This window comes from Pomacea canaliculata, linkage group LG5, assembly GCF_003073045.1.
Source record: "Pomacea canaliculata isolate SZHN2017 linkage group LG5, ASM307304v1, whole genome shotgun sequence".
Taxonomy (NCBI): Eukaryota; Metazoa; Mollusca; class Gastropoda; order Architaenioglossa; family Ampullariidae; genus Pomacea; species Pomacea canaliculata.
Genome location: NC_037594.1, coordinates 19,850,128 through 19,873,214, shown reverse-complemented (window position 1 = coordinate 19,873,214; position 23,087 = coordinate 19,850,128). Strand labels below are relative to the sequence as shown.

The 23,087-nt window shown below is 40.5% G+C and overlaps 1 long non-coding RNA gene across 1 annotated transcript; it reads left to right on the top strand.

The window, feature by feature from the left end:
- The first annotated feature begins 3,778 nt into the window (after positions 1-3,778).
- Positions 3,779-15,139, top strand: LOC112564334. Its single transcript, XR_003099200.1, has 2 exons — positions 3,779-10,763; positions 12,660-15,139. It is a non-coding gene; the product is annotated as an uncharacterized LOC112564334 (long non-coding RNA).
- Positions 15,140-23,087: the final 7,948 nt, after the last annotated feature.

Genomic DNA, 23,087 nt, shown 5'->3' with positions numbered 1-23,087 from the left:
GGGGTCCGCAGGTCATGACACTCATCCAAGGACCCTCACAAATTCTTTCCCTTGAAGTGGCGCCTCTCGAAAAGACGGAAGGTGGAGAGCGGACGGAAGATAAATGAAATGAAATTTACCCCGTTCCCCCCAAAAACAAATGAAATTCACCTTCCACCTCAGGAAATTCAGTGTGAGAAAAAGCATGTTTTGTTTTTTTTAAAGAAAAATTCTCCGAGCGAGTAGCACAGTAATTTAATAATGAATAATACAAACTATCCAAACAATGCCTCTCAAGGAATTCTGTTTGTAAAAAGAAAATGCGAGGAAAATGTGTTAATGTGTTATTCACCCTACATAGGATGTATGTACAGCTACGTACAGATGTACAGCTATGCACCTATATAACAATCGCAGCCAAGGAGGCTGTGATTACCTCCGGATGGAAACAGACCAGGCAGCAGGGAGTGCGTGCGACAGCTGTGTGCAGACGTAGACATTCACCTGCAACCGATCTGACAGCTGCGTGCGGGAGGCCGCTGTAGCCAGCAGTACTTGTTGTACGTGGTTTGGCACTAATCAGTGTTGGCCTACAGTAAGAATAGACAGAACCATCTGTAGATTATAAAGTCATAGTAAGCATACCGACTTTTAAATTCAAAAATTAACGTTCACAACATAAATCTCGGGAGCTGTAATGAAGGTGAAAAAACCCGAAAATTTAAAAGAAGAAATTTTTTTTTAAATCGCATGTATGATCATTGTTGGTTTCAGAGTCAGAGTTCGTTTGTTTTTTTTTCCAGATTATTTACGAAAGATTATTAATTTTCATCATCATATCACCTTTGGCATTCATAAGCTTACTTGATATGGGTGATAATCTTGCTGCTCGTAAAAGATACTTTATCCACAAAACAACTTTTTCGACCTGTTCGAAAAAATTATATTTCCGACAAAAGAATTATCCTTTGGCGTCTTTCTTTCACAATCTCATGCATATTTATTAGAAATCATCTTCATTTACCGCCCACCAAACGCTATTTCCTCCACTTGCAACCATTTGTCATACTAACGACAACTCTGCCTGGCTCACGAACGATAACTTGTAGATACAATCTTGTTTCGCCTACAATCTCTGCGCATCTGCTTAATTATATTCCAGTCATAGTCATCCCTGTTCACAATGGAGCCAGTCAAGAGAACATAACTGGCTCCTAAGGCAGGTAACTCCACTAACCTCAAGATTGACCCCGGGAACGAGTGCTAAAGCAACATTAACGAGAACATTATTCTACAACGATGCCTAAAGTCTTCAAGAGTCGTTCACGCAGGAAGAGCCTGGCGGCTATACACCAAAAGAATAACTAATAGTTCTCTTTGGGATTATTTTAACTTCAATTTTTACCCTAAACCGTCATCCAGCACTTAGCAGGACACGAGCGGCTTTCAAATCTCGCTCACGTGGTGCCCCACGAGACTTTTCGAGATGATGCAGATTCACCACAGTTTTCTGAAGCACGATTTATCTGTAATAGTATTTTAGTTTTCGTTAGTGGATTCATTTTAACTATATTTTCGTCGTAGTGGGAAAGCTTTTTACTTTTATGTAAGAATTACTGCTACAAATCGAAATAATCGTCATTTTTGTAGTACATATATGTTGTTGTTATTTTTTTTTTCCATTAGGGTTTAGGAGTTCATTCTACATTATCAAAACTATCTGTGACCCCAATGTTGACCTTGTGAGACTGTCTGCCGACAATCCTGGAAGTAACAAACTATTCTGTAAGCATAATTACTCGAGGGCAAAACGCGAACCACTAAGAATCCTCTTTATTAATGATGTCCAGGAGAAACTAATCACAGGGGAACTGATACCGAAACTAAACGCATGGATTCCGTTACATGACTCGACACTTTGGGGATGACATGGGAAGGAGGCTGATTGAAATTAATTTCTTCCAAAGACCTAGCGGTGTAGAGATATAATTTCTTCAAGGCTTATTGAGAAAGAGAAATAAAATAGTTTCCTGTGTGTCAAGCTCTGTAAATCCTATTAGCCCCAAACTAAATTATCAAGTGCATTAATATGCCATGAAATTATCTCCTTTTTCAACCCCATTCCCCTCTCTCGTCCACTTTCTTATTTAGAGAATTGTACGAAGATTCTTTTTCTCTATCTTCACTACCGAACAGTACTTGAAGAAGTGGTTTACAGACACGTTGCTAGGAGGAGAAAAAAAGAGAGGTTTTGTGGTGGTTTTTTTTGTTTTGTTTTGTTTTGTTTGTTTGTTTTTTTGCCATGAGGTTCGGTAACAAACATTCGCGTACGAATAGACAAGCATTTCCAATCGAAAGTTGTGTTGAGCTGAGCCGAGGGCGTCTCAGGGGTTGAGGAGCCTGGCAAGCAAAGGGAGCCTACTGCTGACGTCGTTGCTCGCCATGTGATGGAGCGCGCACCAGTCCAGCTGCAGGCGGTGGCAGTCCACGATCTGTCGGTCGCAAAAGCATTCAGTACTCGGGTGGGGGAGGAATGGTGTGTGTGGGGGGTGAGGGACAAACGTGACGCCCTGCGCGCGATCCTCCCGGCTACGGAGGGTGTCAGCCGGTTGGGCCTTGAGTAGTCAACCAACCTCCCCCCCCTGCCTTCCTCTGTTGACTGTCACCACGTCTTTTTGGAGTAGGTTTTTTGGGGGTATGTGCCCCCTAACCCCCCGGCCAGCGCTCAGCGTGGTGTGCGAGTTTTAATGTAAGCTTAATGTGACCTAGACCCTGGAGCCCCCCACCACTAAGGGAGCCAACCCTTCACGTACACCGACTCGCCGCACCTACTGACTCCCTCAGCCTCTGCTGCAGACCTAAACGAATCGCTTCAATCTTCAACGTTTGCATATATATATACTCACTTCTCCTTCCACCACCACGCCCCTTCACCCCCCACTCAACCAACAGCCCTTCTTTTTGCCAGGCAGTTATTCGACCTTTGACCTCCCGTTACTGACAGACTTTCCCTTGCTCCGCGTCCTCTTTGCTCTTTCGTCTAACCTAAGCCTTCCTTCTCCACACCCCACCCCACACAAAACACACACACACGTACACACACACCTTCCTGTTTATTCTGCAACGATATTACCTTCCCCCTGCTTCCACCTCCCAGCTGCCGGCCCCCCACACTCTCCCTGCGAGAGGCGTGGCCGGTGTGACGTGTTGGTGCTCGGCTCCGCCCCCTTAGAGTGTCTGAGTTTCTTCCTCCCCGCTTCATGAATAAAAATGACCCTGTCGTCGGGGCAGGCAGGGAAGGGGGAAGAAGATGGTGAGGGGGAATGAAGATGCGTGACTACCCCCTTCCTGACATCCCCCAACCTCCACCTCCCCCACCCAGCCCATTGGCTTTCGCTCTCCCGCCCCGTCGTGAAAGATGTTAATTTCGAGATGAAGTTTATGAAAATTGGAAAGGAAACGAAAAACTGTTTACCCTCGAGACACTGGAAGATTTTTTCCCCTCGATATGATTAAAAAAAATGTGACGGGGCGAAATGAAAGTAATCTTATCGATTGATCAACAAGAACTTAAACTTCGTGCAAGATGTTTATCCGGAAAATTGCTGAATAACAGTTTTCCCTCACTTCAGTTATATATTGACTCGTGTTTTGAAATTACTTTTATTTTATTTTGCCTAAACTGATAATGTTGCCCTTCCTCTGTGTCTAGTATTTCTCCAAGTGTCTGAGTTATCAACACAGGCATATCAAAACAGAGCAAAATATGTAGTAGATAATTGTAGATAATATTCGCGGAGTAAATACATGATGATGATGAGGAGGAGGATACTGAGAAAGAGTGTATTTTAAAATAATGTTTTATACCACTGAGTGTTATTTTTTTCCTCTTTATTTACATCACCAATACTTTGCTTCTTAATGACATTTGAGTTTTCGTCGAGATTAAAATGAAGTAAACAAAGTCATAATTATTCTCTCTCGCTCGCTAGTGATGTCGGGTACTGCAGGCCATAACTTGTAATAATTTCAGTACAAACTCACCAAACGTGTTGGGACCAGCGCCAAGTGGCAAAGCTTCAGCCCTCGTTTTCTTTTTCCTCACTTCCCTCCTTCATCTCTTCCACATCCCGCCACCTTCCTGCCCAATTACCCAGAGTTGAGGAATGTGCTTGTTTGTGTCTTGGGCAGGAGTTTGGAATTAAAAGGTGGCACAGGTGAGAAGCCATACCGACACCTGTTGGAGATTAAGCTGACACTTCGGTACATCAACAAGGGGCCTTAATTAGGTGGGGGGGAGGAGAGAGAACCTCTAAGTTTGGTATACTTGTGTAAGTCCGTCAGTTCTTTCATGTAGTTCTGTTCTACCTGTTCTACACTGGAGCTGTCACAGATCAAGATCACGGGATATAATTATGTTTCGCAATGTGATTTTGTTTCTGTGACAATGCTCAAAACATTGTAATCAATAAACGAGATAAAGTGGGAGGTAAATAATAATAATAATAAAAAAAAGAGCAGACGAAGCAGAAAATTCGACATTGACAAAAAAAGTTGTGTGCTCTGAAACTATTTGCCCCCTGACTACTATCTTCTCTGTTTCAGTTCAGTTACGATGCTTCTACCCGAGTCTTATCTCATCTAAGGGGAGGCAATGCTCCCGAGCTCGGTCTCGTGCACAGATTTTGTAAAAAAAAAAAAAAATACACAACACGAACTCTCTTGACAGCTTGCGTGCTGTCTGTGCTTTTTGTATGCGTCTGTGCGTGTTTTGTTTGTCTGCATTTAGATGTTTATGAGTGTATGTTTATGTGTGCGTGTGTGCGCGTGCGTACGTCAGAGAGTGTGAGTATGAATATATCTTTAGGTATATTTGAGTGCATGTTTCTTTTGTGTGTGTGTGTGCACGTGAGTGTTCAAGAGAGGGTATATTTGTGTGTGTACGTGTAAGACTTTGTCTATGTGTGTACATGTACATGTTTCTCTTTGTGTGCGTTTGAGATAGAGAGAGTGTGTGTGTGTGTGAGAGAAGTTACCTACTCAGCCTTTGTTGGTCTAACGCCAGGTGGCGTGCAAGACCACGTGCTGTAAACATGTTTTGTTTTCACCAGGACATCGTTGTCTGTCATCTTGTGTCTTGCTGCAGCTGCTGTACAGCGATGCAGGTCCTTACCGCTCACGTGAGGCCCTGTCGTCAGCTGCAACGCCTTCACGAGACATCCTCCCATGACAAGACACAAAGGTCGTGACATACCGACCTTCCCTTACCATTGCTAGCGATCTACCACTGCTACCTTCAGTGATTTTTTATCTCTTCCTCCCTCCATTGCCGTTCAACGATACACTTTGACTGTTAGTCTAACTACTGTAACTTTTCTGAGTCTGATAATTTTCGCGACTGGTGTAGCCTGTAGAACTATCGCAAAATCTTCTCTCTTGTCCTCACACTTCATCTCTAGACATCTTTGTCCGAAAAACACGGGCCAGAGATGGTCAAGACATGGAGTGTGACAGCTGAGTGCTACCTATTCTGCCGGGCAGTGTGAGTTTGTATACGAGTCTTTAGTCGTGGTTGTCAGCCATGCTAAATTCAGTAGACGAGGAGGAGAAAGACACTATCAAGAAGAAAGAAAAGGACAGATGGAGGATGAAGCGGAACAGGAGGTAGAGGAGTTCTCTTTGATCTTCCTTGTGTCGGCCAGCACGTGTTCCCGGCCTCGTCCACGAGCTCTCAGACCACGAAAACTTGCGGCAACTGCTCCTCCTTTTTATTTATTTATTTATTCATTTATTTCCTTCGCACCATCTATGCATGCAGAGTGTCACCGTTCTCATCTGAAACAGGTTCTTCGGTACTGAATCTCTTCGATCAAACAGTTTTCAAGATTTTCATCATCAGTTAAGTTGTTCTCTTTGTTATAATTTGAATATGCTTATGCTGAAATAAGCGATTTTGAGGGACTAAAAGGAACTGGAATTTATAAAGAAATAAAAAAGCAGCAATGCATGAATGTAAAAATATTCATTATTAATAATGTAATGTGCACATACACGGTCATGCAAATGTTCTTATAAATTATAAACAAGTTTCAGTGATATCTAAATAATGAAAGTAAGATTAAACAATCTAAAATTATTAAGATTATGGATTGGTTTGTGTCATAACAGAGCCCTCAGGAACATACTTTCTGTGAAATGTGCATAACACGAGTCTGGAGGCACAGGTCTTCTTCAGCCCTCAGATTTTTAAAATGTTTTTACACCTGCGAAGATAAGAGACTTTAAACATTTTTTTTCAAGATTCAAGATATTTTATTCTTTTGCCACCATAAAGGGGAACTGAGAAAATGCAAAAATTACATTATTTAATTATTTTTAATCCAGTATCGCGGTCTCTTAACCTCCTTCTCTCTCTCTCTCCAGCTCCAAGCTCCTCGATCACCAATATCGAAATTTTCATTTCAGTTTCATAGCTTTAATATTGATAAAAAAAATTTTAAGTTCCCATTTAAATTCTCTACCTCTCTTTATTTTCTCTCTCAGTCATTTCCCAAAAGAGTTCTCACCCAAACCATTTTTCACATCAGTATCATATCTTCTATCACAATAATAACTTCCCACTTACTCACTAGACCTGAAGTGCCCCATCGGCCATCTCCCAGCTCGGCCAGCCTGTAATCAGATGCAGGCTTGACGTGCATACTCACCCCGGGCACGGTGGGGAGCACTGAACGACCTTCGACCTCTGACAGGGACAGAGGACAGTGTCACCAACGGCGTCCGGCCGTCGCCGGCGGTCATCCCGTCCCTCGACACACACTGACCCCAGTCACCCTCTGATAGTCACGAGCTTCTTACTTTGTGTCTAATGGCATCTTCCTTTCTTTCTTTTAATCAGAGGAAAGGTAAGCTGCGAGCTGGTCCTCTGGTAAGATTGTCTCATACTTTACCGTTTATTGTTTCAGTTTAAAATAGTCGTTAGAGAACGATGTTTGAACATCAGTCTGGTCTGACATTGTGAAGTCTTGTTCTTAAGCTTCTAACAATGTTTGGTTTCAATGGAAACATCACATAAATTTGTGGAATATATTGTAATTAAACATTATTCTATCATTGTTAGGATTCAAACAGAGGGTATGTTTTATTGTGGGAAGATAAACTGTGTTTCTTTGACTGCTTTCATGACATGTACTTCAAGGGTTTCGTGGTAAGATTCTGTATAAATGTAAATTTGAGGTTACAAGATAGTTAAGTAGCTGTTGCTACATGTATAGTGTAGGTATCTAGCGACGAGGCAGGTTTTAAAATACACTAGCATCTCAACAATAATGTCATAGTTCCTTTGAGCAGTGTAATACAGATCAAGCGAGGACACTGAAGTTCGTGTTTAATTAGCAATATTTTTATTATTCCATATCCTGAACTAATCATTAGCTTTTGAATCTCCTTACACTGCATTTTGCTACAGTGATTTGTCTTTGAGCGCTAAGATAAATAACAAACTCTGAATGAGTAAAGGAAAAAGGAATGTTGCTCTATTGTATCCGAAACTAGTTTATGAAAATATAGCTTCTGGTTTTACAGATTATTAGCAGGAAGGATGCCTTTACACTTTCTATATTACCGATTATTGAGGTCCAGATCATGTTTATTACTAATCTTACAGAATTCTGTTGCACATTTCCAACACATTACATTATATTATAGCCTTATCTTTCGCCAGTATTCTGATTTTTTAAAAATAAGGTGAACAGTCGTTGGCACTGTCAACATTTGTGTCGCATACTCAGGGTGTTTAGTGTGAGGTATAGTCATCATTGTTGTTGTTGTTGTTGTTACACTTTTCTAAGGATTTGTTCAAAGCACTTTACAGAAATGATATACAGAAGTAAACTGAATCACCAACAACCATGTAGTTAAATTCAGATATAACAGACACACTTCTACAACAGTAATACCCGCTCATACACACAGTAGGTACAGACACACATCGGGTATGTTCATGGTCAGGACAGGGTGGCAGCGAAGTCGCCGCTCTGAAAAAATGTGACTTGAGGGTGGAAGGAGAATGAGAGTGATGAAGGGTGACAGATAATTTACTCCGTTGATGGGGCTTGGTAGGAGAAAGACCTCCTCATCCTCGTTTAGTGTATTTAGTGTATTTAGTGTGTATAAGTGTGAGGTACAATCCTTGTACCCATAGCACAATAATGCTCATGCAAGTCAGTTCTCAGTGGCTTTCTTAGCTCACACCAGCTAGTCTTTCCAGGTTGTCAAATATTTGGAAAAATTCGTCCATGACTGTCTTTTGTGCAGGTTACAGACTTCTTGTAAACTTTTTGTAGTCACATGTTTGACAACGTGTGCAGGTCAAATCACCTATTGATCTTTTTATTTATTTATTTTTCTATTATTTTATTTTATTTTATTGTATTTATTTATTTATTTCATATATATATATATTGTTTAAATAGGGACCAATCTCTACAGAAAACAACAGTCTCCTGGGAAAAAAGACGAGAATTATTTAAGTGTATCAGGAGGAGGTTGCCCCGTGAATGCCAACATAAGGTCTGATGAGTACCCGAACTGCCATAATGGTAGTCATGTTCTCCAAGAATGTATTTCCAAGGTGGAATTTATTTGTGTTAATTTTTCTCTTTTACAGATTAATGCATAATTAATTATTTATTATTTATTGGTCAAGAACAACTAAAAATGCAAGTAAAAAAGAGAATTCAAAAGTAGTCGTTATGTCTGGGTTGAAAACAGCTCGATCAATCCTTCAGAAGGGATTAGCATGCGATTTGAACATTTGACTTACTTGGTAAATAAGCTTTTCCTAAGCAACCTTTCGCTCAACTTCCTGCCAGTCGTCAGCAGTGGGTCTGATTCTCCAGGGACCGCAAAGCCAGTCGGTGCACACCACACCACGGACAAGTACCCCGGGTAACCCACCCCGTGGTGTCGTGCGGTGTCACTAGCCAGTCATGGGTCCCACCAGGGACTAGCGGCACCCGTGTGTAGCAATGCACGACCGTGCACCTTCCTCGTGCTTCCACGGTCTGCCGACACGGCCTCGCCTACATCTCCATATATAGACATGCCTGTCTGCTGCGCTGCGCATTGGAGACGTGCTGGAGGTTGTGGCTCGTGAGAAACATTTTCTTGATTATCATCCCCCCTCCCTGCTGCTTTATTCCTACAGTTTCACGGCTCGCATGGCGGACAGCTCCCTCCACACACTCACTACCCTTCTCCCTAGACCCCCGGGTGTGTCGGGGGGACACGGGGACACCAGTCCGGTCTGTGGCCAGCGCTCTTCTCGCCTGTCTTGTTACAGGGATCAAGAGGTGCTTCAACTGCTTTGGGGTGAGATTGGGTTGACACATTCGTCAGTGTCACAGGACACGATATATATATATACACATCATATTCTCTGGCATATCATTTGTTACAATAGTTCTTTTCCTATTTCATATCTTTTCAATCTTGGATTTTTTACTTCGTACACTTTAGAAAAGACATCTCAGTCTCTATCTATCCATTCTCTCTCTCACACACACACACTTACATCAAAGAATGAGGGTTATATTATTATTATTTGTGTAACAAAATGACTAGCAAAAGCAAGTACAACTAGGACACAACACAATGTCAGCTGACACAACCTGAACAACTGCGGGTGCAAGGTTGTGCCTTAGTTTAAAGTATTGTACATGCAAGAATATGTAAATATAGGAGTATGTAAATAATTCAGTGTGTGCCTACACGCCCTGTATTGATGTGAGATTAAACTGTGTCCCTCCCGTATGAGGAGAAATAAATGTAGGAATTTCTGGCGGGTGATGGTCGTCATGTATTCTTCGATTCGAATGTAATTAAAATGTTCTTTTTATATGCTGTTTTATATTCTGCTTTACTTTATTAATAATACCTTCAAACCATCCCAGTGTGGGAATAAAGAATCAATGATGTTAAAGATAAAAATCAAGTTTCTTTCTTCCCGTCTTCTCCAAAGACCATCAGCTTCAGAGGTTTGATATGACAGGCAAAGGACTGGTCTGTTTTCCAGCACTACCATCGCCATAGTCAGCAGAAAAACTATGTAATATGCAACTCATTTTAAACTTCACTTGAGAGCAGCCTTGATAAATGGACTCAGGTCGCAACAAAACACATGTCGACCTACACTCAAAAACCCTCATACAACAAACCATTCGTATTCTGTATTCTTCGCTCATTTCAGAACTGAGATTCTGATCCATGAGTTGATCAAACATGTCAGATATTAATATTTTCCAGGCAAGAATTAGAAAGAAAGGAGTATAAAAGGTTAAAAAAGAAAGGAAAATTAAAAAGAATTTTTTCAGATAAATCCCTTTCTTTCTGACATGACCCTGACTCACCTACCCGTATTATATATCTGACCCTGACTCACCTGACCCAGTTCTTGTTCCCACCCTAGTGTGGCAGATAACCTGTCTGGGGTACCTTGCGACACTCTGTGAAAGTTACTGCTAGGAGCTGGCGATCAAAGATGTAAAGTACCCCTAGGTGGCTGGGTTCAAGGTCAATGCCGGCATCCGTATGCAGCCGGGTGCCTGGTCTCGCATTACTAAAACATACACGTCTCGGGTGCACCCCTGGCATTGACAAGCTGCCGTTGGCGCGGATTCGAGATTGGAAACTGTTTAATACCTCAGACCTTGTAGGCCTATAGGCTTACACTTTCATAAACCTTGGGTAGCCTGACGGGATTGAACCTCCGCCATCCTTGTCATGTGAGTACAAATCTAGAGCCTCATTACACGAGTTTGTGTCCCGCACTTTCCATTTTATGGCAAGGTTGTTGTAAGCACAGTGGAAGGTTAGTGGCCTCATCCACATCTCAAACCCAAGATTATTTTTCGTCTTTTTTAAATCGTAAATTCAAGGAGAGAAGGGTTCGGCGGACAGTTGTGCCTCGTCGTGGCGGACAATCACCGGCGTTGTCCTCGCTGCTGTCGTAGTCGACATTCAAGGGGAAGAAGGGTTTGTCGGGATTCAGTGATCGACAGGCTGGTCTCCAACACCTTACAAATACTGTTTGAGCTGAAACGATAGAGTGTTGTACAGTATGGAGTATTACAGTATTTTATAATCATGTATGTAGTAAATGTACACCTTTGTCTTTCTTTCATTCCAAGACACCACACATACACACAATACATCCAAACACACACATATATTAATAAATATCTACGCAATACACATATATATTTATATAATCAAGCAATACACACATATAAATATATACACGCGCGCACATTCACAGCACACATATATATATATACTTGCACACAAGACACATAAATACACATAAACACACAACAAACAAATATATACCACACACAACATGTAGAAATACATGCATGTGTACGAGACAGACAGACAGACAGACAGTTAACTCGAGGAGGGGTAGATGCCGAAAAAAGTCGTTCGTGGCTGATTATAATTTACTGATCAGGCCTAACAACATACACCATAAATTGAGTTGATAATATATAAACAAAGTAAGTAAAAGGAAATAAATGGACATAAAACTTACATTATACAACTCAGTTTCAACATAAAATCAGCTTTGTGCATGCAGTGTGCGAGGTAAAGAAATGTTGGTGAAAAAACTTTTCACCTTAATGAACTTTACTAAAGCATTTTAACTCCAGGTAACTCAGAAAAAACACACACTGTTATAGCAAGACTAGACAGGTAAACTCATCATCAGTTTAAACTTACATTTGGTTAGAAACTGATTTTATTTTAATTTTTTCAAAGTATTTTTGAAGGAGTGTGTGAGCTGGGGCGGTTGTTTGAGTTCTGGATAACAGAGAGTTAGTTGACTGTAGACACAACACACACAAAAATATATGAACACATCACAAATATATAAGAACAGAATATATGCAAATACAGTACATACACAAAATTCTTACACAAACTATCCACACAAAACACGCAGACGAGCACATACACAAATACAAACACCTATTTCTGCTTGTTTAGATAATAGACTAAGCATGCAAGCAAACGACAGCATCAACTGCTGCAACTGGAATAACTGTCAACTCCCCCTACTTCTGAGTCTTCTACTTCCACTCCTAATTCTCCTTCTACTTCTCCTATTCCTGATTTTTACCCTGGTTGGCCGACATTCTGTGCACCTTCTGGTCCCTTCTATTTTGAATGTTAGATAAATCACGACACTACTGATTAATTATTTAATTAATCAACACCAGCCTATTACTAAAGAGCACGAGGCACTTAATTAATTGCTTGTAACATTATGCAGGTTATGGCCCAGGCCAATACAATTTATTAAAATGACCCCTGTGGCAAATAATGTTGTGTTTAGAAACTGTCAGACATGACAATCGTCTCACCCATCGTTCATCGCTTTTAGGTGAAACCTTTGTTCATGTCCAGACAAACCGCAAATGTATGGGAGGTAATAAATAGAGACGACAATCAGGTGCAAAAAGGAAATAATTTTGGAAATACTAGTCTAGGCATGTACAAAGTTTAATTAGGAAATGTAATTTAATTGTTGTTGTTGTTGCTTCAAAATAATGTCACATAATACCCAGAAAGAAAGTCTCATTGAAGCGGGTGGTGACAAGTTTTCACTGCTCTGGTGACAGGGACCGGATCCAGTTATCGGCGAATATTTACACTCGTCATGATCGTCATGGAGAGATGACCATCCCATAGGCTCATCACAGATGTTTCTAGTCCTCGTTCTCCATCTGCACCTGCTGTATCATCTCTTATCATAGCCGCACATCCCTGTTTATTGTTACTGTTGTTGTTTTTTTTGTTGTTATCTTTTGTTTGGCTAGAAACCTCTTTGCACTCTGGTTGCCAGAGGGGTGACGGGACAGGTGGTCTAATAATCCTTTGAAATGTTCACAGAGACTGTTACAACGAAAATATCAGTCATGGTCAGCTCATGCATCAAAGGTTAATAGCCAGGTTCGCTGCTATGCCAGTTTGTCTGGAATATTTAAGAAAGCTGTGGTTATTTTTATTGCCAGTTAACCCTCTTTCAAGTTGAGTGTTGGACAACAGATTTGTTAGTACACATCATCGCAGTGGGTTTCTTCCTGAAGTTTATTCTTTCTGCTGCTTGATGAAAGATTTTGTGCCAGATTGCCTTCCAAGCCAAGTGAGTAATCGGATGAAGACCTCATTTAGTCACACGCTTCATACTTTTGTAACCGGAAATAAAGATCCATTCACTGTTCCTGCAGAATTATTAACTCAATATTTATTTAAAAAATGTCACTACCTCAAAACTGAATCACTGTCAATGTTTTTCTTTGAATAAATGCTGATGTTTGGACTGTGCACTTGCTGTGATAGCTTCAGTAAGTCCATCAAGCCGTGATGTGGGTCCACAGACACCTGGCAGCGTGCCACTAATTTAGTTGGTGACATTAGCTGTCTGTGGCCGATTAGTGTACACGTCTCTAACCCTGATAAAGCTCGGCGAGACGTCACGCGCGCGTCTATTTTTAGATTTACGGGACTGCTTCCGATAAACCGAATGGTTCGCAGGAATATTTAAAGTCGTGGAAATCGAGGATTTTTTTTTTATTTATTTTTTTTTTTTTTTTTTTGTTAAGCTCAGAAAACCAGACCTCCCGTGATAATATGACTTTAGCAATGGAATGCAAATCTTTGTTAGGAAATGAAAGCGCTCTAGAGAGAATGTAATAGAAAAATTATAAAAGTATTACAATCACAAAAAATAGAATAGAATGATAAAGAGATAGAAAGAGAGAGAGAGAAAGTATGAAAATATAAAGAAAAAAATGACTATAGACAGTCTTTACCGTCTTCACAAGCGTGCCTGTAATTTTTCTGTTTTGTTTTGTTGTTTTATTTTTACTTTCTTTTACCGTAGGTACTAAAAGTTGTCTCTAGGCGGACTAACCCAAAGATGGCATCAATCCCTACATCCAAATAAAAAGCCATTTAGCAGGTTGTTGTGATTCTCTATCGAGGTGCTCGTAGCTGGTCACTTGTCAGACTTTGGACCACACGGTCAGTCACTAGTGTCATGGCACTAGACAGGTGTGACACATGTGTCTGACCAAGCACTACACGGCCTTCTCATGCTTTTTGTGACTGGTCGGAAACGGTGACCCATCTTGCAGACTGAAAAATTATAGCTCAGCTGGAAGGCTGAGAATGATGATTCATCTGTCTGGCTGGTTTCACAATTCAATTGGTTTTTCGCTTTTTCTTTTTTTTCTTTTTTTTCGACTTGGGACGTTTCAGTTGATGATACATTTGTGCGATAGTGACCCCTGACTCATGTGAGGTCTTTTCGTGTTCCCCACCCTATTCCCCTCCCTCGGGCATAAACCCCGGCTACTTGACTCAACTGTTTACAACAAAAAAAAAGATGTACACTAATAAGAATAAACAAACTTTGATCTGATAAACTAAAAAAGCGAAAATTATGTCGCCAAAATAAATTGTAAAGTGATACCACGTGATCCTGAAATACCTGTTTATTCAGTTATTTTCTGATGTACCTCATAGTCTTCTTCGCGCTCCAGTAAGCGTGAACTTTAACCTCGTGCCCACCAAAGCAAAGAGTTCTTTCGGTTCCCATCTCTTTATTAACAAATGTGTAAATAGCTTCACGGTCTGTTCCCTCCTAGAGATGGCGGACTTGCTCGATATGTTGATGAGATGTAATCATTATTGCAATCCAGCCCAGTCCTGTGCCAAAACGTGTATTTTGTTCACTGCTCCACAACAGCGATTTCCTCCAACTTCAGAACCACGGACACAAAATGTCGGCTGTTTTAACGGTAAAAAAATCGTTTGAATCGAAGGCGTGTGATAAGTGTAGCGTAGAGAGGTATGGGGTACGGGGTACATATCACCTACTTTTGAAAAGGTGGGAAGGGGACTCGTGCCTCACAAAATGCAAATGTCGTTGGACAGATGACGTGAGCAAATGAGGTTCGCAGCAGGTGATCAAAGTAATTACATCATGTATTCAGCTGAGGCTGCATTATGTACGAGACCCTTGACACATAATCGATGAAAGAAGTATCCGAGCGGTCAACGGCCTGCGTGTGTGTGTGTCGGAGAGAGAGAGAGACAGACAGAAAAAAACACACCAGAGATAAAGAATGTGAGAGAATGAGGAAAAACGTGAGATCACGCAATCGTCCGTGGAAAGCGATGTCATTCTCTCTCTCTCTCGCTCTGTGTGTGTGTGTGAGAGAGAGAGAGACAGGAAAAAAAAAAACAACAACAAAGCAGAGATAAAGAATGTGAGAGAACGAGGAAAAAAAAAAGAATTCCAGTTGTCAGTGTCTTTAAGAGGCCGTCCACAATCAAACATACACGAGTTCGGTACAAGTACCCCGAATTACTTTTCTTCGACAGAACGCAAATGATTTCCAGGATTAGTAGTTGTTGTTGTTATCGTTCCTTTCCGTTTAATTTTAAGATTTTAGTTCTAATTAACTTTGGTAGCGAGTTTCTTTCGAGAGTTTTCTATCAACAGTACAAAATCCTTGATTATTTAATGATAATAACAATCACCAACTTTATTAATTTCAGTGGGCGATTATACTCGGGAAGTGTACTCAACTAAAAAATAAACAAAGCAGTAAACAAACAAGCAATAGTCACAAGATAACGATGAGGACAAGATAAAGTTGCTCACCAAACCTTTAGTTGCAGACAACATACATGCACAAATTAAATTGATTTATCTTTCTTAATTTTTCGTGTTTCCCTAAGTTGTTAGAATTTTTTGTGAAAGAATTTTCGGAAATGATGAACCCTGACACTGAAATCGTCTCATTGTGGAATTTTAGTGATTTTACATTTAAGGGTGAGCTAGCTTTTCTTTTGTCTAAGTATTGGTGATGCTTGCGATGTCCTATTCCGACAAAAATTAAAGAATGAACAAAAATATATATAAATATAAATAAAATAACAAACAAGAGGTGATTGCTGCTTTTTTTTAAGTCTCGTTGAAAGAAGGAAATGAGCAGTGGTGTGTTTGAGGTCCATAATTCTACACTGGATAGAGAGAATTTGTTTCTCCTCCCCAACTGACCGCCAGAGGAGAAAGCGGCTGACCAAACGGCTAACCAGATGATCTTTTCTTCCACCGCAATCTTTCCTTCCATCCATTTAATCCAATTAACCGACAGCTAAAATTAGCCAACCACGCGAACCTTCAATCAGCGGAAAGTTTGACCCGAGAGACAGCGGAAGGCATCCGAGTCCTGGGCATCATGAAACATTACTCCTCGTTTTAATTTATGACAGACGAGCTGCAAATTAAAATTAATCGGTTCCTGTCACCAACCTAATGCTGTGATATTGTGTGTGTGTGTGTGTGCGCGTGTGTCTGTGTGTGTGGCGATATTCTTTCTCAGCTGCCATTATCTGTAACATGATCTCACTTCTTTTCTTAATCAGAAGCTGACATAAGCCAGCTGATAGAAAATCATCATTATTTAAAGTAATTAACTGACAGTAAATGCATAACAATTTGTCACTGAAACGGGCACATTTTTTTGTAAATGCATAAAAGGAAACTAAATTAACACTCTGTCATTATAATTATTGTTATTTGTGGTGGTGGTGTGGTGGTGGTGGTCAGGGGCTGGTGTTTGTTGATGTTCAAGAAATGTGAATATAAAATGAGTTTTAATCAACTAAGATATTGTTTTGTTCTGTCTCGGTAGGTCATGAAACACAATTAAAGTGCTTTATTTATTTATTTATTTTACCAACTGTTGTAATATTCATATTTTAAAAAGTTTTGTCTTACTATGTTTTAACTTAGTGTAGCTTTAATTCATTAGTGATATGATATCATTTTCCATTATTATAAGTGTATTTTTCATTTTAATATAGTTAATACATTTCCTACAGTTGTTAGCTGTTATTAATATGTATTTCTGTATATAATTTAACTTGCTTTTATTCTCTTATTTTTTTCTTTGGTTTGCTTAGCTTTTACATTATTATTCAAGTTTCCAGATTTGTAATTTGTTTGTAATTATAATTTTTTAATTAAAATTATTTCTGAAATTCAAATTGTCTTCCTCTGCTGTTCTTTACATGTGAAACAAAGTGTAACGACTAGCAACTGTAATGTGTAGCTACCCACAATAGCATAATTATAAATTTAAGAGAAGTAACAACAGTTTTTACCGAATTTTCACCTGTGGCAAAATACTAATATCAAGAGGAACGGTTACATTTTTAAAAAATCACTGAACTTTCTTGTGTAAAGTCAGCCAGCATTAATGAAACGAAAGAAAAAATTCCCGAACTGTGAGAATATTTCTCGCTTTTATCTAATCCGTACAAAAAAATTTAGTTGGCGGTCTTCGGTGTGAAGAAAATCTTTTGAGGCGCAGGCAATGGGAACCGCAGGCCCTTGAGCGAGGCGGAGGATAATTGTGGCAGGTATTAGCGAGAGAGTGGGTATACGGGTATGTGGGTATGTGGGTATGTGGGTATGTGGGTTTGCAGGGATGGGGGGTAGGGTGGGACTAAAGACTAGCCTGGCAAGTCCTGGCAGCATTGAAAAGCTTTCAGCACACTTACCTTTTTGTATCTGCGTACAGAATCGACATCTGCACCATCCTCCCAGCGAAACCAGCTCCTGTGCAGTACCCCACACCCCCCTTTATCTTCCCCACCCCTTCCCCCGTACACGCGCACATACCTTCACGTGGTCAGTGTACCTGCTTGCATGCCCAATTCTGTCACTGTCATCCGTTGTTTGTTTTTTTTTTTTAGTCATCGCTAAAGTCCTCTTTTCCCGTCGGCCACTTCTGCGGCGACAGGTTCGAATGGCGAAAATTGGAGTGTTGCTCATTGGTGTTCGTGGCAGCGCCTTCCACTGGAAGCTATCTTATCGCTGTATCTACTGCTGCATCTACCAGAGGCACAGTCGAACCCTGGGGAAGACGAAGGCAGAAATGGAGGTTGGGGGTTGGGGGAGGTAGAGATGGGAGAAAGAGCTCCGGGGGTGTGTGGGAGGGCGAGTGGAGCGGGTGGGGGACAGGGCAGTGCGTTCACGGAGGCCAAGAAACAGCAGTGGCACGATAGCTAATCTACACATGATGGAAATTTGCCCGCTTCATAAGAGGTCTCTAGGTGCTTGCTCCGCCTTTTCCATCCCTGTAATCATACTACACCTTGACGCCATCCACAGGTCAGGGGCGAGCACTACGCCCTCCCCCCTCTCTCTCTCTCTGAATGTTCCTCTCGCTCTTTCCGCACATCTGTGTACATGTATATGAGAGTGTATGCAAATGTGGGTATATGCATGGGTATAGCTTACGCCTGAGTGTGTGTGTGTGGGTGTGGGTAAATATACGTGTTGTGGATAGTGTGTTTGATGAATGTTCTTGTTTAAAATCTCTCTCTCTCTCTCACTCACACACACACGCATACACACACCTAGCTGGCTTCTTTCGTGCATCTTCCTGACCACCTGACCAATCAATCAGTTGGTCAGGTTTGACTGTCACTGTCCTCGTCTCCGACGACCTTTGCCCCTTAACCTCGTGTTCAGAGGGTCGAGCACTCTTATGAACGTGGCTACTTTGCATACAGTACAGCAGTAAATGCCACGTTTACTGTCTTCTCTCCCTGCGCTTTTCTTTCCGGCTTCGAACAAATCCGTAATTTTTCATCTCATCCTTTTTTTCTGTACATCTCTCTACTTCTCTGTCCATCTCTATGCTTTTCTGAGTATACTTTTTTCAATTTTTATTTTAATTTATGTTTCCTTTCTGGTTTTTGTCACTTTTTTATCCTTTTTATTTTTTACCTTTTCTGCGTATTTAATTTAAATTCTCAAATAATTTACATGTCTTGGTCTTTACAATACGATATATGAAATTAAGAGACGTGATATTTCGTTGTCTTAACTTAAAAGAATAATTCCTACAGGAGAGAGAACACACAAACACATACACACATGCATGCAAACATCCAACACGAAGACACACTCTTTCTCACACAACAACAACAACAGCAGCAGCAGCAGCAGCAACAACAACAACAACAACATATAACAACAACAACAACAACAACAACAACAACATATAACATTCCAGTTCACATGAGGAGCTAAACTGACAAATGTCGCGATCTTTAGATCGGTAAACGGACACACAGACACACACGCAGGCAAGAAGCTACTCGTCCTGGTCACGTGACCATGGCAAGTCATCCAAAGAGCGGCATGCAGCGTCTGACTGCTGCCAGCGCTGTGCAGCACGACAACGTTCCGCTTGATTGCACACCGTCTTGCCTGAGTGAACAGCGCCAACCCGAGAGTCTGCTAACGAGAGTTGTTCCAAAACTCTAAGAAGACAGGCGCCTCTGACGTCACCCCAACACCTGTTGCAGACTGTTTCTTCACTGATTTCCTTTACTTTTCAGCGTTGATAAAGTTTCTCGACTTTAAAGTTCATCTGATATCGACACGGTTTTGTGAGAAACATGGAAAACGACAGACAAGTTCTTACCTGACGTTACTTTCCTCGTCCTCATCGTTATCCTCGTCCCTTTAACCCCTTGAACTGTCCCCTCCCCTTCTCACGTGACAAAATGTTCTGTCAGAGACCAGAAACAGTCCTGCCTACCCCGAACTATAACCGAAACAGAGACAAACATAAGGCCCTCCTCCCTTGGTCAGGGTCAGTACTGCAGAGTTACATTCTGATTCCTCATCGCAGACTCTGTGGACTCCTCCTTCTGCCCAACAAAGGTTCTGGAAGGTTCTTTCTCTTTCAAACGTGGTCTGGCACCACATCAATAGCGCCTGGCAGAGCTGTCAAGGAGCTGACAGAATGTGTTCATTGAACTGATTTTTTCTGCGATTTTTTAAAAGGGTTTATTTGTAAAGAGGAAGAAACAGATGGAAGCTGTCATCATTGTCGGCGATGTGTTTTATCGTCATCTAATGACTGCCCGGACTTGCCTTATCTTTCCAATCTTTTGCGAGTGATACGCTGCCTCTGCTTCAACGAGCAAAGCCGCTCGAACTGTTCTGGAGGGAGGGTGAGAAAAAAAGAGAGAGGAGGGAGTGAATGGGAAATTTGCTTCGTGGGAGTAGCGAGAAAGACAAAAGAATTACAATTAATTGGTTTGTCTGTACATGCAGATGATGATGAGGATGATGATGATGATTTGCTATGATTCGAGCTCTTTTCTAGAGAAAAGGTCGGAAATTTCCTAAAATGGACGCATGCGTAAACATACTTTGCATATACCCAATCAGAATTCACTAACGGCGACCTCGACGGGGTCATAGGTCACACGAATACGCTTCGGAAATATCCCACAATGCAACTGTCATGGCTTCCGGTTGTAAACAAATGTCGACATTAATTCAAAGTTGGTTCTGGGATATTTTCTGAGACATTAACGTTATATATTAAATGTTCATTGTGCCTGTCAGACGCTCATTTCTTCTCAAAATACCACGTGCAAAAGAATAAAAACCACGTGGACATTCTTAGACCGTTGCAGCAGCTTAAAAAAGTAACTTATTGAACCGAATTCAGCTGTCGAAATCAGCATCAGCCATGTACGTGGTAAGCGTCTCCAAAATAAAGTGAAGTTTTAACTTCTGTTGCAAATCTCGGTAGTAATCAGGACTAGATGTGAACCTTTACAAATTTTAGTGAACGTGCAATGCTAGTGATTTATGTACTTTGTCTGGAATGTAAGGAAACAGCTTTACATCATTTGCACAGATAACAAAGGTTGGGTGGGGGTTGGATTGTCTTACTCAATCAAATGTCACAAACAGAATGTGTGAAGACAATTATGTATAACATCCCTAAAAATAGAATGAAAACTGCTGTCTAGTCAAGTTTGAAGCCATTCAGTGTCTAGAGAGCACATCATTGTCAGCCCCCTAAAAGCCCAGGCAGCTGTAGTGCTTTTCCCAGAAACCTTTTGACAGAAAATAAGATACCCCCTAGCCACAAAAATCAACCATCTTTAATCCATGTGACTACAGAGGTAATTCATAAAATAATCCTAGTATACAGAGGAACAGAACATGAGCAGCTGCTCCAATTCTGGTGCACAATGATGTATCTCTAGATTTCATGAATAGGTTATTCTCCCCAAAGACCTTTTTCCAGAGGGTTCAGTTCCATGTGCAGTTTGTATCTTTAATGAAGAAGCTTTTGAAATAATTTCTTTAAGGAAAGAATTATATGTTGATTATATGTTGATGTTCATCCCATCACCCTGCAACTGAAGGCTAAGAAAGATGAGAGTGTTTCCTACTAATGCTGCTACCTCAGTAGATGCTCACAAAAATTGGAAGAAATATGTGAGACAGCATCATGAAATGCTAGAAGACCAAAGATGGCAAAACCCATGGAGCTAGTGGACACTGAACTTCTAACTAACTAAACCTATAACTGTGTTGCTCAGTATTTGCAAAAACCATTTTTTTTATTACTGTGTACTTCTCTGAGGTCTAGTCAACATTTGGGTAAACAACACAACCATGCTGACTTTACTAAAAGTGAACAAAGCAAATAATTTTATTAGCTATATTAATGTTATATGTACTAACACATTGAAAGATGGTTATATTTATCATTCAACAGGTAAACTAGATGAAAGGCTTAGATAAAACAAAGTTACTAAGCTTTAATTTTCTGTTCTCACTTTTTCCATTCCTTGTTTTAGTTTGATTACTTAAAATCCCTATAACTTTATATTGACATGTGATACAGGCCTAAAATTTGGTTGAAGTTTTCTTTACATATATTTAAACATTTCAATGAGATCTTTTTAAAAAAATTATTGGTTTAGTAGTTACTAAGCTTTCACTTTGTTTTCCCTCGCCTTTTGAGTTTCATGTTTTAGTAAGCTTGTTTAGTTTAAAAGCTATAACTTTATATTGACATGTGATATACACCTGAAATTTGGTTGAGAGATTTTTTTATACATATGTAAACATATAAATGCGGGCGCTTTAAAAAAATATTTAGTAGTTTAGTAGTTACTAAGCTTTCAGTTTCTCTTTTCTCGTTTCCTAGTTTATTGTTTTGGTTACTGTTTACTTCAAAGGCTTATAACTTTATATTGATAAGAGATATAGACCTGCAACTTGGTTAAGTATTTCTTCATACAAATTGAAATATTTCTATAACGGCTTTTTAAGAAATATTTAGTAGTTTTGTAGTTATAAGGTTTTAAATTAAAATTTCTTAAAATTTAACATGTTTTTTTTTAATAAAAGAAATTATAAAAAAACTAAGACGATTTTTCAAAATCCCCCTCATATGATTGTAGATCTTACTTTTAGGTAGCTATTTCAAATATAATTTTGAGTCTACTCACAAAATTGAAGGAGCTTTTTAAAATGTTTGTCTGGGCGCCATTTTGGATTGTTTCCACGGCAACCGATAGTGTGACAAGTGCAGTAAAACCCTTTTTTAAAATCCCATTCAAGGGCAAAATAGCTGATACAAAAAAAAAAAAAAAAAAAATCCGCGCTATCCCGTGAAACGTAAAAATTTTTTTTCGACAGGTGCCTGGCCTTATGACCACAGCTACCTGCACCAGACGCGGACCTACCCAGCACTCCCACGCCTACCTTCGCGATTGTCAGCAATGGCCGCACTTCCGCCTGGACCTGCTGACAGGTCTTCCCTGCTGCCCCCAGTTTCCGCTGAGGACCGGCATTAACCACTACCTCCAGCGACAGCACCACAGGCCTCAGCAGAGTAAACCCAAATGCCAGGCTGACTAACACTCGGGGCAGATGAATGACAATGGCATCAACAACCTCTTCGTTTGTTGCGGACATTTCTTGCGACGGTCAGGTATGTTTTCTCTTTCTATATCATTTTCGTGGGCAGTAGATGTTAAGACCATCACACACACACACACACGATTTCCATTTTAAACCGCAAGTTGAGCTGAGGTCTTGAGAGTTCATCTCTTCACGCCTGGGGTATGTGAGGTACACGCCGAACACGAACCAAATCAGCGAAAGATGAAAGCAGCAAAACTTTCCTGTCGAA